General features: G+C 46.7%; 1 long non-coding RNA gene across 1 annotated transcript in view; it reads left to right on the top strand.

Annotated features, from left to right (window-relative positions):
* The window catches only part of LOC137541509 (uncharacterized), a 64,952-nt gene extending 58,669 nt beyond the window's left edge, over positions 1-6,283 (top strand). The window contains exon 3 of the long non-coding RNA XR_011025183.1: positions 5,800-6,283. This is a non-coding gene — a long non-coding RNA (uncharacterized lncRNA). The remainder of the gene's footprint in view (positions 1-5,799) is intronic.
* The last annotated feature ends 9,028 nt before the right edge of the window (positions 6,284-15,311 follow it).

The raw sequence follows: 15,311 nt of genomic DNA, 5'->3' as shown, positions 1-15,311 counted from the left end.
CGCCGCGCCGTCAGAGCACACGGCGGCTTTTCCGCAATCCTTCACACCTTCATGGAAGAATTAACAGCAGAGACTATTTAGGAATTTTGGGTGACCAAGTTCATCCTATGGTTCAAGAACGGTTTCCGGAGGGGAATGTCATCTTTCAAGATGATAATGCCCCAATCCATACAGCTAGAATAGTTAAAGAATGGCACGGGGAACATTCTAATGAAGTTGAGCATCTCATCTGGCCACCACAATCCCCAGACCTTAACATTAATGAGCATTTACAGACGTTTTTAGAGATTTTAGTTACATAGTTGTTTAGGTTGAAAAAAGACATACGTCCAACGAGTTCAACCAGAGAACAAAGTACAACACCAGCCTGCTCCCTCACATATTTATCCAGAGGAAGGCGAAAAACCCTTACAAGGCATGGTCCAATTAGCCCCAAAAGGTAAAAAAATTCCTTCCTGACTCCAAATGGCAATCAGATAATATCCCTGGATCAACATCACTGGGCATTACCTAGTAATTGTAGCCATGGATGTCTTTCAACGAAAGGAAAGCATCTAAGTCCCCTTTAAATGCAGATATAGAATTTGCCATAACTACTTTCTGTGGCAATGCATTCCACATCTTAATCACTCTTACTGTAAGGAACCCTTATCTAAATAAATGGCTTAAATGTTTTTCCTCCATGCGCAGATCATGTCCGCTAGTCCTTTGAGAAGGCCTAGGGACAAAAAGCTCATCCACCAATCTTTTATATTGCACTCTGATGTATTTATACATGTTAATTAGATCCCCTCTAAGGCGTCTTTTCTCTAGACTAAATAAACCCAGTTTATCTAACCTTTCTTGGTAAGTGAGACCTTCCGTCCCTCATATCAATTTTGTTTCTCATCTCTGCACCTGCTCTAAAACTGCAATATCTTTCCTGTAATGTGGTGCCCAGAACTGAATTCCATATTCCAGATGTGGCCTTACTAGAGAGTTAAATAGGGGCAATATCATGCTAGCATCTCAAGTTTATATTTCCCTTTTAATGCATCCCAAAATTTTATTAGCTTTAGCTGCAGCGGCTTGGCATTGAATACGATTATTTAACTTCCTTGCCTTCCTCTGGATCAACAGGGACATGTGAGGGAGTAGGCTGATGTTGTACTTTGTTCTCTGGTTGAACTCGATGGACGTATGTCTTTTTTCAACCAAAATAACTATGTAACTTGCTGTCGATGAGTACTCCTAAGTCCTTCTCCAAGTTTGATGTCCCCAACTGTATCCCATTTATTTTATATGGTGCTAGGCCATTGGTATGACCAAAATGCATGACTTTACATTTTTCAACATTGAATTTCATCTGCCATTTATGTGTCCATATAGCCATCCTTTCCAGATCCTGTTGCAATATGTCACTATATTCCTGAGAGTTGATGATCTACTGCATCTACTAGGTCATTAATAAATAAATTGAAGAGCACTGGACCCAGTACAGATCCCTGTGGGACCCCACTGCTAACAGTCTCCCATTTTGAGTATGATCCATTGACCACAACTCTTTGTTTTCTGTCCATTAGCCAGTTCCCTATCCATGCACACAGACTCTTCCCCAGTCCTTGCATCCTCAACTTTTGCACCAGTGGGGAACAGGTTCGAAGGCCTTAGCAAAGTCCAAGTATATCACAACTACAGCATTCCCAATATCCACATTAGCGTTCACTACCTCATAAAAGCTGAGCATGTTAGTCAAACAGGACCTGTCTTTAGTAAACCCATGCTGATGCTCAGAAATAAGATTATTTTCTACTATGAAGTCCTGCATAGTATCTCTTAGTAACCCTTCAAATAGTTTACATACAACTTATATACGCTTACAGGTCTATAATTTCCTGGATCTGATTGTTTGCCCTTCTTAAATAATGGGAAAATGTGGGCTGTACGCCAATCCACTGGGACTCTGCCAGTTGAAAGAGACTCACAAAAAAGATAAGATAAAGGGGTTTATCTCTAACTGAACTTAATTCCCTTAGGACCCGAGGATTTATGCCATCCGGGCCAGGTGCCTTGTCTATTTTTTATTTATTTAGTCTTGCCTTCACTTCTTCCTGAGTTAAGTATTTTAATATTACAAGTGAAAGATTGAGACTCTTCTGCATCTGTAATTTGCAACAGTGATGTTTCCCTTGTGAACAGGGGTGCTTCTACCAAAATGCAGTACAAGCAACTGCTTGAGGTGCTGTGTGGGGAAAAGGCGCCCCTCCCCCACCGCTACTACCATTATGCTGACCGGCTGCCATGTATTTTGTTTATAGCCTAGCAGTCCAAGCCTACAGCAGCACTCGCACGCTCCTACCACATGTGAGGAAGTACTTCAGCCTGGATACACACTATGCCCTCCATCCCCAGCAACATGGTGTGCAGAGTGCATTGCTCAAGACTACCTATGTCCCCTGGCTTGTGGAGTTGAGCGTGCAAGCAATTTATTTGCAGTGCAATGATCGGGGATGCTTCCTGTGCAGCAATGGCTGTATCTCAAATCTATGACACCATCTAGTTGCTTCTTGAGACACTGCTGCATCATCCTTGGGGCACCTTTAGCTATGGGGAGGGGGCTGACTTGTACCGGGGGCACATCTGGCTATTCTGGAGGGGGCTATACTGGAAAAGGGGCATGTATGCGAGTCAATCATTTTTTTCCTGGTTTCCTTTGCATGTCGCTCGCCTGTTCTCCTTTCTGCCCCCCACATTATGCCTAAATGTCCCCCAGATCCCTCTTCCGGGTCGCCAGAGTCGGGCTTTACTGAGCAGGTGCTGGACGGGCTGTACGCGTCCTACAGTGATGTCACTACGTCATGCGAATTAAGTCATATGCATGTGCAGAGCTCTCCCAGCCACAGGCGTGCGCTGTAGGATGCGCACAGCCTGGCCAGCATCTGAGCAGTAAAGCCTGACTCCGGCAACCTGGAAGAGGGTCCCGGGGGGCATTTAGGCATAATGCGGGGGGCAGAAAAGAGAATGGGGGGAGCGACAGGCATCAGGACAGGTAAGACTATATGCCTGCTCCCTCCGTTTCTATTACTATTTTCACATCTGGTACCCTTTAAGTTTAAAGATTGCCAATAAAGTGTGTCATATGTAATTAAAATAAGAACAATATGCAGCTGGGGGCCTCAGATCTCTTTAAAGTGATTTAAAACCCTGACATAATATTCAATAAAAACATGTTTTCCTACTTTTTATATGCCATACGGTTATCATATTTGCATATGTGCATAAGTATTATTATTCATTTAGAAGTTATAGGTTTCCAAAAGTACAGTTTTTTGCTTTGTGAGCTGACTTTGCATTGTATTAATAACTGTTTTTATTCATTATGTATTAAAGGCAGACATGCTTTGAGTCTCTGTGTTGAGCTGCTTCTCCGCAGTCAGAGAATGTGTCACATTCCTCACTTGATACATTTAAGTAAACACAAGATAACATAATCTAAATCTTCGGATGTGTCCACATTTCACTGCACTGAACTTTCAAGCTCTGTGTGTAACCCTTCGAATAAAAAAAATATGCTGATTTCATATAATATGCTGTAAACAATGTTTTAGAGCAAATATGAAATGCTGGGTTATATTCTGCTTTAAGGGAGTAAAGAGTCATAATTAGTTACATGAATAATCTGGGGACAATTTAGAGTTAACCCCATATCTTCATCATAAGTACACTTAATACTATAAGACAACAGAACTAAAGTGCAAAACAGTAACAGTTTCTGAATAGAAAATCTTGCTATTGGTCACCCAGTATTAGCTGATAGTAGCTCCTCCCCTCTGCGGTGCACACTCCACCAGCCTGGAGTTTATTTTCGTGAAGCAAGGTGTTTACGAGTGAAGCTATTTACACTGCCAGTGTTTCAGCACTGTCTCTAGAACTGGTATGTTGACACTCGGTGCTGCCAAGAAATGTCCCCACCTTATAAATACCACATTATGTAAGCTGATCTCTGAAGCTGGTAAACATTAGTATTTTGGCATGTGTGCAAGCGAGCGCAGGCTGCTTTACTGATGAAGGTAGGAGATAAGATAAGCCAATACTTGTGTCAGTGATGTGACGTCCTACAGAATGGGGCTGCTGTCAACCAAGTTCGTGAAGTGCAGATGTCATAACCCTAAGATGAAGTTGACGTAAAAGTCACAGATACGGCAGGTACAAGGCTTTGGATGGGGCCCTCCCACCCCCCTCGCTTTCTGCACAGGAAAACTGAGGACCTGTAACGATTGGTGTCAGCACACAGAGAGAATCTGATTATTGATGATCTGCAGAATCATCAACAATACAGATGTATACCTGATTATGGATGATCTGCAGAATCACCAATAATACAAGTATGACTAACCTCTGGACACCTAATGAAGTATAAGTGTTAAGTGTAACTGTAGGCTATCTCCCGTGAGGCGGGAGATACAGGCAGCTCGGCCAGGAACCACCTGAGGGGCAGGTGGCCCTGGACTGTGCAGGGACTATCTCCTAGAGAGAGGAGATAGTGATAATCTGGCAGCCAGTGATTCCTTTGTAAACTGGAAATCAGACTGTACTGCAGCCAAGGGACTCCAATGGGATAGAGGCCACTGGCTGTGTTGCAGGAAGGACTCTCGGATGAGCAAGAGGTCCTTGCAGCTAACTGACACTTGGTGGAATAGTGTCACGGGTAGTACAGACAGACTGAACGCTCAAGGGATGAGTGACAGCCAGAAGGGTCGGCCAGGCCAGGTCGGCAAAACACGAGCAAATGGTCATAACAGATATAAATCACAATCCTAGTCTGGGGTGTGAGGACCTTGGTCTAGACACCCAGGAATTAGTCTAAAGAATAACACAGTATCCTATGCTTGGGTGTGAGGTCCTTGGTCTCAACACCCTGGAACTGCTGGAACTGGTCTAGAGTATAACACAGTAATGACACAGTAATCCTAAGCTTGGGTGTGAGGTCCTTGGTCACAACACCCTGGAACTGGTCTAAAGTATAACACAGTAATGACACAGTAATCCTAAACTTGGGTGTGAGGTCCTTGGTCACAACACCCTGGAACTGGTCTAAAGTATAACACAGCATATAACAATAGCGTAATCTGGCTAAGTGTGAATTCCCAGGTCCACCTGGTTCTAACACACTGTAGGATCTGACTGAGGTCTGAGTGGTCACACGTAAGTATTCGCAACGGCAGACAAGCAGCAACTGACAAGCAAGATCTATATATACTTGCAGTGTTGTGCAGCTCCGCCCGAGCCACTCAGCCAATCCAGAGTCCAGCTGGGATCAGCTGATCGGCCTGATCAACTGATTCCCCTTCTGCTGATATAACTGTCCTGTCGCCTGGCGCGCGGCGTAGCTCTCCATCTGTGTGAACTAGAAGGTCCAGCCAAGCCAGACGTGTGTCGCTGCGCGGAAACCGCCGGTTTGACCGCGGAGATAGCCGCCCTGTCACTAGACCATGCGGCGGCATCTCCGCTGTTCCTACAGGACCAATGTGTTTTCCCCATGCTGATAAAAACACTTAGACTTAAAGGAAACGTCAGGCAATCTATGCTACCCCTAGATCTACTTACCCGGGGCTTCCTCCAGCCCCTTGCAGCCGACAAGTCCCTTGTCGAAGCTCTGCTCCCACTACATACATACACACACAGCCGTATTATCTTACTACATGAGAGCACATGCTATATGGAGGAACAACAATGGCATGCTGAACATAAGAAGATATAGTATTTACTGTAACTTTGGCAAAACATTCAAAATGTCACTGATTGATACTGTTATTACAGGATCTTGGACTCCATGTGAGACAACAAGCTCTCAAAAAGGCAGCAACAGTCAGACATCAATCTCCACTCCACTGTGTTGTAAATGTAATCAGAGCCATAAGGTCATTAGCCTGTGTGTGATAAGAATCTAGGAATCCTTTCGGAGTGATTGCTGAAAAGGGAAAGTCTTCAACTTTTTTTCAAAACGTGACTACTTTGTAAGGTTGTACATGAAGTCATCAGAACTTTGCAGCAGTTAGAGACAGATGTTTTTTTATGAACCCTAAGGAGCAGGGACAGTGTATGAGTCCTTATCTGTGTCATATGCAGTCAATATAACAATGGTGCGAGAGCAGAATACGTTTTTTCTCTCCATGTCCTTAGCTGTCAGACACTCAAACTGTTCCCCCCACGGGCCCCCTGTGGCTTCTGGGCCCCCTGCGGAGGCATCCCTTGCATGGTCTATTGTTACGACCCTGAATTTGAAATAAAGGTGTATTTTTTCTGTTTTGAGTTTTTCTCAGGGGACAGGACAGGCTGTGGAGTATCTGGTTTTTTTTATAATTCCAACAGAGGGGCAGAACACTGGGCATGTCTAGTGCACCACATGTGCCATGCCATAAACAAGCCAGCCAGTCTCACCAAGTCCAGTAGAGAGGCCCATGGAGACAACAAGTAACATGGTCCTACAGTGCCCATGTGCCACCACAAGCTGATCTGCCCCATTTGTCTGCAGAGTGCAGATGCCTGGGGTATGTGCATCACTCATGTCCAAGGCATGCAATTGTTTTTGCCAGCTGAATGTGTTAGGAATTAACTGGTAAGCTTCACAACAGCAAGAAATACAACAAACTATAAAACACAGATCAGCAGAATGCACAATAACAGCATCAAACATAAAAGTGTACCTGATGTGTTAACCTCCCTGGCGGTAAGCCCGTGCTGAGCACGGGCTATGCCGCCGGGAGGCACCGCTCAGGCCCCGCTGGGCCGATTTGCATAATTTTTTTTTGCTACACGCAGCTAGCACTTTGCTAGCTGCGTGTAGCATCTGATCGCCGCCGCTACCCGCCGATCCGCCGCAATTCCTCTCGCCGCGGCCGCCCCCCCCAGACCCCGTGCGCTGCCTGGCCAATCAGTGCCAGGCAGCGCTATGGGGCAGATCGGAGTCCCCTCTGACGTCGGTGACGTCATCCCGCCCGTCGCCATGGCGACGGGGGAAGCCCTCCAGGAGATCCCGTTCTTTGAACGGGATCTCCTGATCTCCGATCGCCGGAGGCGATCGGAGGGGCTGGGGGGATGCCGCTGAGCAGCGGCTATCATGTAGCGAGACTTTGTCTCGCTACATGAAAAAAAAAAAAAATTAAAAAAAAAGATTTGCTGCCCCCTGGCGGATTTTTTGCAAACCGCCAGGGGGGTTAATATAGTGACTCTACACAACCCTCTAAGATGGAGTGATGGCTGGATGAAAGAAGTAGCCTGGAGCTGTCTGATTAGTCTCTCAAACACCAACGTTAAGTATATATTAACAATTTTTCACCTCTGGTTTACTTTAACAAACTAACATTATACAGTATAGCATATTGACAGAATGAATTAAAGGACAACTGTAACGAGAGGGATATAGAGGCAGCCATATTTATTGACTTTTTAAAAAAAAATACCAGTTGCCTGGCAGCCCTGCTGATTCTCTGTCTCTAATACTTGTAGCCATAGACCCTGAACAATCATATGCAGATCAGGTGTTTCTGATAATTGTAACGATTGGTGTCAGCACACAGAAAGAATCCGATTATTGATGATCTGCAGAATCACCAATAATACAAGTATGACTAACCTCTGGACACCTGATAAATTGTAAGTGTTTTGGTGCAACAGTAGGCTGTCTTCCGTGGGGCGGGAGACGCAGATAACAATGAGCATGGACCACCTGAGGAGCAGGAGGCCCCTGGCTGTGTGTGAACTATCTCCTAGGAAAGGGGATAGAGATAACCTTCGAGCCAGTGATTCCCTGCAATACTGGGAATCAGACTATACTGCAGCCAAAGGAATCCTAAGGGATAGAGCCCCTGACTGGACTGCCGAGAGGCCTCTCTGAGGAACAGGAGGTCTCTGCAGCTACCTGACACTTGGCGGGGTAGTGTCACAGGTAGTACAGACAGACTGAACACTCAAGGTATGAGTGACAGCCAGAAGGGTCGGCCAGGCCAGGTTGGCAACACACAAACAGATAAGGTACAGAGACAGAAGGCTGATTCGGTAACCAGGTACAGGCAGAGTTTGCAACAGGTAGGCAGATATGCATAGGTACCGAATCAGAAAGCAGGAGAGAGGTCGAGAGAGCAATTGGTCATAACAGATAAAGCAGAGGCCTAGTCTAGAGTGTGAGGTCCGTGGTCTCAACACCCAGGAACTAGTCTAAAGTATAACACAGCAATGACACAGTATTCCTAAGCTTGGGTGTGAGGTCCTTGGTCACAACACCCTGGAACTGGTCTAAAGTATAACACAGCAATGACACAGTATTCCTAAGCTTGGGTGTGAGGTCCTTGGTCACAACACCCTGGAACTGGTCTAAAGTATAACACAGTAATGACACAAGCGTAATCTGGCTAAGTGTGAATTCCCAGGTCCACCTGGTTCTAACACACTGTGGGATCTGACTATGGTCTGAGTGCTCACACGTATGTATTCGCAACGGCAGACAACCTGAGACTGACCAGCGAGATTTATATATAGTGCCGCGCTCCTCAGTGCCACCCAGCGCTACTCAGCCAATGACAGTCTGCGCTGGGATCAGCTGACAAACCTGATCAGCTGATCCCTCTCCTCCTGGCATAAAGGTCCTGCCTCTCAGCGCGCGCGCGTAGCTCTCCATCTGTGTGCACTAGAAGGCTCAGACAAACCAGACGCATGCTGCTGTGCGGAAACCGCCGGTCTGAACGCGTAGACAGCCGGCATCTCCGCAATCCTTTACAGTACCCCCCCCCCCCCCCCCCCCCCCCGAGGAGTGGACTCCGGACACTTCCCACCAGGCTTCCCAGGATGTGAGTCATGAAACTCTTTCTTTAATTCTTCCGCATGCATGCGACAATCTGGCACCCAAGTTCTTTCCTCTACACCATATCCCTTCCAATGAACCAGATACTGCACGGAATTCTGCACTAACCGAGAGTCTAGAATCTTTTCAATCTCATATTCCGGTTGGTCATCAACCAACACAAGGGGGGGGGGGAGGAATCCACGTGCACTGCCGGCTTCAACAGAGACACATGGAATGATCTCACACCTCGCATGCTGGCTGGGAGATCAATAGCATAAGTGACGTTATTGATTTTTCTGGTCACTGGAAAAGGTCCTATAAATCTAGGACCCAGTTTGGGTGACAGTTGCTTCAAGGCCAAATGCCGAGTGGACACCCACATCAAGTCCCCTGGAGAGAATTTCCACTCTGCGGACCGCCTTTTGTCCACCTGCTTTCTCTGGGTCTGGAAGGCTTTCCCCAAGTTTCTCTTAACCATTCACCAAATCTCCTTCAAAGCCCTCTGCCAGTCCTCCAGGGCCGGGAATGGTGTAGAAGCCACTGGCAATGGGGCAAACTTGGGCGATCTTCCCGACACTATCTGAAATGGGGAAAACCCTGAAGAGGAACTCTTCAGGTTGTTGTGTGCAAATTCTGCAAACGGCAAAAATTTTACCCAATCGGATTGCGCATCTGCAACATAACATCTAAGAAATTATTCCAGGGACTGGTTAACTCTCTCGGTCTGGCCATTGGTCTGTGGGTGGTAGCCTGATGAGAATGCAAGATCCATGTCCAGCTGATGGCAAAAAGCTCTCCAAAACTTAGATACAAATTGGACTCCCCGATCTGACACTACATTTTCCGGAATGCCATGCAGCCGGAAAATGTGCTGGATGAAGAGATCGGCCAATTCCTGGGCTGAGGGGAGTCCTTTCAAGGGGAAAAAGTGAGCCATCTTACTGAATCTGTCTACTACCACCCAAATGACCGTCTTGCCCTCAGACCTGGGGAGTTCTCCCACAAAATCCATGGACAAGTGAGTCCAAGATTCACTCTGGACTGGTAAAGGTTGTAAAGTACCAACAGGAGCCTGACGAGAAGGTTTACTCCTAGCACACACTGCACACTCTCTTACAAACTCCTTACAGTCTGTTGCTAATGTAGGCCACCAAGCACATCTGGCCAGCAAATCCTAAGTTCTGGTGGCATGACCAGCATTTTTGTGAGAATGGAACAGCTGTAACAGTTGTAGACGGAAAGGTAGTGGCACAAACATAACCCCGTCAGGCTTCCCCTCTGGAACATCCTGTTGGTAAGGGATCAGAGTGACTGTCCAATCTTTCCAGGTCTCAGTGGCTGCCAAAACCACCTTCTGAGGTAGAATGGTCTCAGGGGCTGAGGGCTGTACCGTCTCGGGCTCGAAACACCTGGACAAGGCGTCGGCCTTGACGTTTTTACTACCAGGGGTATACGTAATTACAAATCTAAATCTCGAGAAGAACAAAGACCATCGGGCCTGACGGGGGCTAAGTCTCTTGGCACCCTCTATGTACTCCAAATTTTTATGATCTGTATAAACTGTGATAGTGTGTTCTGCACCTTCTTGCCAATGTCGCCATTCCTCAAAGGCTAACTTGATAGCCAAAAGCTCCCGGTTGCCTATATCGTAGTTTTTCTCTGTGGGTGAAAACCTACGAGAGAAGTAGGCGCATGGGTGGAGTTTACCCTGTAAACCCGAACGCTGAGACAATACAGCCCCCACCCCTACCTCTGAAGCATCCACCTCCACGATGAAGGGGAAGGTGACATCCACATGTCTCAATATGGGTGCAGAATAGAACAGTTTTTTCAGTGTGGAAAAAGCAGTATGTGCCTCTGCTGACCAGTGGTAAGTATCAGCCCCCTTTTTGGTGAGACTGGTGAGGGGCGAGACTTCTGTAGAGTACCCCTTTATAAACCTCCTGTAGTAGTTGGCAAAGCCCAAAAACCTTTGGAGCGCCTTCAGTCCCACAGGCTGAGGCCACTCCAAGACAGCAGAAACCTTACCAGGATCCATAGAGAGGCCAGACGTAGAGATAATCTACCCCAGGAAGGCAACAGAGGTCACTTCGAAAAGACATTTCTCAAGTTTAGCGTAAAGCAGATTCTGTCTTAACTTCCATAGGACAAACTTGACATGCTTTCGGTGTTCCGAGAGATTAGACGAAAAGATCAGAATATCGTCCAGATATACTAGGACAAACTTCCCCAACACCTCCCTGAACACCTCATTAATCAACTCCTGGAAGACGGCCGGGGCGTTACACAACCCGAAGGGCATCACCAGGTACTCGTAGTGTCCGTCGGGTGTGTTGAAGGCCGTCTTCCATTCGTCACCATCCCTGATACGAACTAGGTTGTATGCACCTCTCAAATCTAATTTCGAGAAAATCTTGGCGTTAGTAACCTGAGTGAACAAATGGTCAATCAAGGGCAGAGGATAACGATTTTTCACTGTAATCTTGTTTAAACCTCGGTAATCAATGCAAGGACGAAGGCCTCCATCTTTTTTCTCAAAAAAGAATCCTGCCCCTGCTGGTGAACGAGAGGGGCGGATGAACCCTTTAGCCAAATTTTCTTTGATATACTCCTGCATTGCCAGTTTCTCAGGCCCAGATAGATTATAGAGGTGACCTCTGGGAGGCATACAACCAGATCTTAAATCGATGGGACAGTCAAAGGTACGGTGGGGGGGGAAGTTTATCAGCTGATTTGGAACAAAACACGTCTGCAAATTCTGCGTATTGGCTTGGCACACCTTTAACCTGAATCTTGGTGTTACCCACGGTTACTTTCGCTAAACAGTGATGATAACAATGGGTAGACTAGCTTGTTAGCTGACCTGAAACCCAGTCTATCTGAGGTGAGTGAAGCTGTAACCATGGCATACCAAGAATAACGGTGGAGGTTGCCATACGCAAGACCAGAAACTGTAGACTCTCTTTATGTAGTACCCCAACACTGAACCCCAACTCCGGGGTCCGAGACAGGGGATGTCTACTTTGCATAGGAGAGTCATCTACTGCAGTGACCAAAAACCTACAGGTCCAATGGAAGTATGGGAATCCCCAACTTTTTTGCAAACTCGTAATCCATAAAGTTGGCCGCTGAGCCAGAGTCTAAGAAAGCTTCAGTGGAAACAGTCTGACCTTCCCATGTGACAGAACAGGGAAGGAGCAAGCGATTATCGTTTAGAGGTAAAGACTGCGCGCCTAGGGTATTACATCTGACTACACCTAGGCGGCAGCGTTTCCCGACTTCTTGGGACAATTCTGTACCTTATGACCCTCCTCTGCACAGTATAAACAGAGCTGTTCTGTTTTCCTGCGATTCTTTTCCACCCGTGTCAATTTTGACTGCCCAATTTGCATTGGCTCTGGTGGAGGTGACACAGGTGGAGGAGAGGCGTAGGAGACATATCTCACAGTGTTCTTACCCCGGGTCTGTTTCTGATAGCGTAAACGCTGATCAACCCGTACTGCTAAGGCGATTGCCTCATCGATAGACTTAGGTTCAGGGTGTCCCAACATCAAATCTGAGACTGCGTCTGACAACCCTGATAAAAAACAGTCTAACAATGCAAATGTCCCCCACCTAGCTGACACAGACCACTTCCTGAACTCAGCTGCGTAGACTTCTACCGGATCCTTGCCTTGACGCAAAGTTTTGAGCTTCCGCTCAGCAGTGGAGGCAATGTCCGGATAATCATAAATTATGGCCATGGCCTTAAAAAATTCCTCGACTGACGTCAAAGCCTCATTCCCTGTCTGAAGGCTATATGCCCATGTTTGAGAATCCCCTGACAGCAGGGTCTTAATAAATGTAATTCTCTGTGTGTCAGTTCCTGACAAGTTGGGTCTCAACTCAAAATATGACATTACTCGATTTTTAAAATTCTGAAAGTCAGATCTATGACCAGAAAACCTTTCGGGTACAGACATACGTAAGTCTGTAACTGGAGGGGATCGCACTGAATTCACAGCCGTCTGAAGGACTTGTATGGACCCAGACAAGGCAGTGATCTGGGTCTGATGACCGTCCAGCACTCTGATGAAATTCTCCACCGAGGTGGTGAGTGCATCAAGATGGCTGTGGAGTGCATCCATTTTGTTTTTTGGGTCTGCCGTTCTGTAACGATTGGTGTCAGCACACAGAGAGAATTTGATTATTGGTGATCTGCAGTATCACCAACAATACAGATATATACCCGGTTATTGATGATCTGCAGAATCACCAATAATACAAGTATGACTAACCTCTGGACACCTGATAAATTGTAAGTGTTTTGGTGCAACAGTAGGCTGCCTCCCGTGGGGCGGGAGATGCAGATAACAACGAGCATGGACCACCTGAGGAGCAGGAGGCCCCTGGCTGTGTGTGAACTATCTCCTAGGAAAGGGGATAGAGATAACCTGCGAGCCAGTGATTCCCTGCAATACTGGGAATCAGACTATACTGCAGCCAAAGGAATCCTAAGGGATAGAGCCCCTGACTGGACTGCCGTGAGGCCTATCTGAGGAACAGGAGGTCTCTGCAGCTACCTGACACTTGGCGGGGTAGTGTCACAGGTAGTACAGACAGACTGAACACTCAAGGCATGAGTGACAGCCAGAAGGGTCGGCCAGGCTAGGTTGGCAACACACGAGCAGATAAGGTACAGAGACAGAAGGCTGATTCGGTAACCAGGTACAGGCAGGGTATGGCAACAGGTAGGCAGATATGCATAGGTACCGAATCAGAAAGCAGGAGAGAGGTCGAGAGAGCAATTGGTCATAACAGATAAAGCAGAGGCCTAGTCTAGAGTGTGAGGTCCGTGGTCTCAACACCCAGGAACTAGTCTAAAGTATAAAACAGCAATGACACAGTATTCCTAAGCTTGGGTGTGAGGTCCTTGGTCACAACACCCTGGAACTGGTCTAAAGTATAACACAGCAATGACACAGTATTCCTAAGCTTGGGTGTGAGGTCCTTGGTCACAAAACCCTGGAACTAGTCTAAAGTATAACACAGCAATGACACAGTATTCCTAAGCTTGGGTGTGAGGTCCTTGGTCACAACACCCTGGAACTGGTCTAAAGTATAACACAGCAATGACACAGTATTCCTAAGCTTGGGTGTGAGGTCCTTGGTCACAAAACCCTGTAACTGGTCTAAAGTATAACACAGCAATGACACAGTATTCCTAAGCTTGGGTGTGAGGTCCTTGGTCACAACACTCTGGAACTGGTCTAAAGTATAACACAGTAATGACACAAGCGTAATCTGGCTAAGTGTGAATTCCCAGGTCCACCTGGTTCTAACACACTGTGAGATCTGACTATGTTCTGAGTGCTCACACGTATGTATTCGCAACGGCAGACAACCTGAGACTGACCAGCGAGATCTATATATATAGTGCCGCGCTCCTCAGCGCTACCCAGCCAATGACAGTCTGCGCTGGGATCAGCTGACCAACCTGATCAGCTGATCCCTCTCCTCCTGGCATAAAGGTCGTGCCTCCCAGCGCGCGCGTAGCTCTCCATCTGTGTGCACTAGAAGGCTCAGACAAACCAGACGCATGCTGCTGTGCGGAAACCGCCGGTCTGAACGCGGAGAGAGCCGCCCCCCCGCCAGACTGCGCGGCGGCATCACCGCAATCCTTTAAAATAATATTGTCAGATTTGACAAGATTAGCTGCATGCTTGTTTCTGGTGTGATTCAGACACTACTGCAGCCAAACAGACCAGCAGGGCTGCCAGGCACCTGGTATTGTTTAAAAGGAAATAAATATGTCCGCCTCCATGTCCCTCTCGTTACAGTTTTCCTTCAAGGCTCGTACCCACGTCGTGATTTTGTAGGTTATTCTTCCAGCCACCAGCGATTTTATGAGCAACAAGCGATTGTTTCCATGATCTCGCGATGTGAGTATGAGCGTGCTATTAGAGGAACAATGTTTTGTAGCACGCATCGATTATGACTGTCATGGCGGAACAGATTGTTAAGATCCCGGATGACTCCCGCAGAAAGTGCGGCGATGGTTTGAACTCTCCTTTGCGCCCGACGTGTGCCATAACGTGACATTGCATGTTCCCACGGGCAGGACGATGGGTGGGGGAATGCTCTTAGTCTGGTGTTCTCATTGTGATCCATCTTCCTGTGTCTTCAGGTGAGTATTCAGAATTTAGCATTTCACTGCCATCAAAACTAACAATACTTAATATTGCTAAATGCTGCCATCTTGTGGTAAACAATAAAAATGCACTCAATGCTAGAAACAATACTGATAATCTAGACTGAGATCAAAGAAATCACAAAAACATCCATATATTACCGGGATGTTAGAAAGCTGGAGGCAATATTGGTCGATTTTAATAAAAAAGGAGAATGATAACCCACCTTCTAATCACATCCAGGGAGGCAGCATCCCTTCTAAACAGGAGGCTCAAACTGATGACTTCCACTACTGATATGCTGCTGGGAATAAAGAGAA

This window comes from Hyperolius riggenbachi, chromosome 12, assembly GCF_040937935.1.
Source record: "Hyperolius riggenbachi isolate aHypRig1 chromosome 12, aHypRig1.pri, whole genome shotgun sequence".
In the NCBI taxonomy this organism is placed as follows: Eukaryota; Metazoa; Chordata; class Amphibia; order Anura; family Hyperoliidae; genus Hyperolius; species Hyperolius riggenbachi.
The sequence above is the reverse complement of the archived record's forward strand: the minus strand, read 5'-3'. Positions and strand labels throughout refer to the sequence as shown.